The following is a 1,894-nucleotide window of genomic DNA, read 5'->3' as shown; positions in this document are numbered from 1 at the left end:
TACAGCGAGTGCCACGTAGGAAAATGGTCGAACGGTGAGGGCGGAAGCTGTGCAAGAACCCACTTATGCGACCTACGGCATCAAAGCGGCCAGATTCGAGGCCCTCGTTAAACCACTCAGCAGAGAAGTGAACGGAAAAGTGGTGCTCACAAGCACGTCATTTCGCAGAGTGACGTTTGTTGAATACGCATTTCATTCTTTCTTACCAAAAACTTAAACTCTGAATTCGTGGAGAAACGTCAGAAAGACAGACAACTGTGTGAGGACCAACTCCAGCCTGATACATACTTCCATCAAAACGGAACCTTGTCATATGGTCGAGGTTGAAAAAGAACTGCACGCAACATGAAACGCTAGAATACACTGAATTTCTTTGAAAGAGTCGAATTCGGAGAACTCGTTGGATGCCGTAAAAACCTATTTCCCCCATCTTCTCCGTTTCTGTGCCGCAAAGTAGCTCGGAATGGGCTTAACTCATGAATTTCACTTAGAGCACATAATTTAAATAAGGATGTCTAGTGAGATTATTCAGAGTTAGTCATTGGCTTTATTTAGCTCGATGTGAGCCGAGTCGAATGCGTTACATTTCTTTTTACAAAGCATACCCTGTATGTGTTTTAGCCATAGAAGGCTGGAATGTAGGGCTTCAGTTACGTTTTCTATTTCTTTCAAAACTGGTAAGGATTGGGGAAATATTTAAGACTGACTTTTTTTTTCCGTTGGTGTCACCCAAGCAAATCTTTATTTTCTTAGTCTTGTTTTTCTGCGCCATTCGTAGGAATACCCATTCCTGCAAAGAGCTTGCATACTGCGTAAACGAACCTCCGGGAAATGGGCGCGAACAGGCAAAGCATTCCAATACATGGATGAAAATGTTGTGCTGGTTTATAAAAATGGCGGGAAATGAACCCTGTAGATCTCTGCAGTTTTCAAAGAAAAACTCAAGGCGTGTACGCCAACTCACACTGACATTGTACGAGCATGATATTTGATGAAGATACTGCTTGAAGCCTAATAATTGGCGGTAGCTGGATCATGGCCGGCAGCACGGCATCCGTGAAGTCGGCTGTTATGCCAGTAAGGACCCCCCACCTGCGTCGTGCACCTCGCAAGCGCGCACTTGGAAATTTTCGCCGGCATACGGGACTGTCTGGAGTACTGATATCCTCTCGGTGGCGGGTTTACGTCTGCTTTACGCAGCCACAAGATTTCGACGGGCGCGGACGCGGATGCAAACGTCATCCTCTTCCGATGGGGACAGGTCGGCGGCATGTAAAATGGCGGTGACCACTGAGAAATGTGGCTAGTATGTAGCAAGGTGAATTTTGGTACCCAGGCTGATGACAATGGTGCGAGGCTTGGTGCCATGCTTGAAATTTTGAGTGGTCTTCCATGACGTGTCCCGGGCGGTGGAAGCCGAAGGCTCATCTTTGGGTTGCACACCTCAGTTTCCATTCTGCGAGGTGGGAGGCCCATCACATGTGCGGCGTTGGCCGCGCCGGTAGGCCCAACACAGGTGGCAGCAGACACCGTCGGCTTTCGAGGGTAGTGGAAAGCAGCAGGCCAAAGAGTGCCCGGCGAAGAAATGTGGTGTTTCGCAGTGCGACGAAACGCTCGTTTCACACGTCTGTCCTCGGCATGCACTCAGGTGGAACCCATGCTCCAGACGCAGCGTGTGTCGACTTTCTAAAGTTTAGGTAAACCTAACGGCTTAGACGCACAGCTCTAGCCTAGCTCACAGATGCTTTGCAACGCCTGACAAACCATTTGCATTAAAGTATTTTTCTCTTTGCAGTCTACAGGCAACGTTCTATCTGACTCTTCCATAAAGAAGCATATATGCCGCTTAGAGAAAGGTACCATTGATGTTTGTAACAAAACTGGACAATGAGGC

This window comes from Amblyomma mixtum, chromosome 1 (genome assembly GCF_055824585.1).
Source record: "Amblyomma mixtum isolate Tamu chromosome 1, ASM5582458v1, whole genome shotgun sequence".
In the NCBI taxonomy this organism is placed as follows: Eukaryota; Metazoa; Arthropoda; class Arachnida; order Ixodida; family Ixodidae; genus Amblyomma; species Amblyomma mixtum.
Note: the sequence above shows the minus strand (reverse complement) of the source record.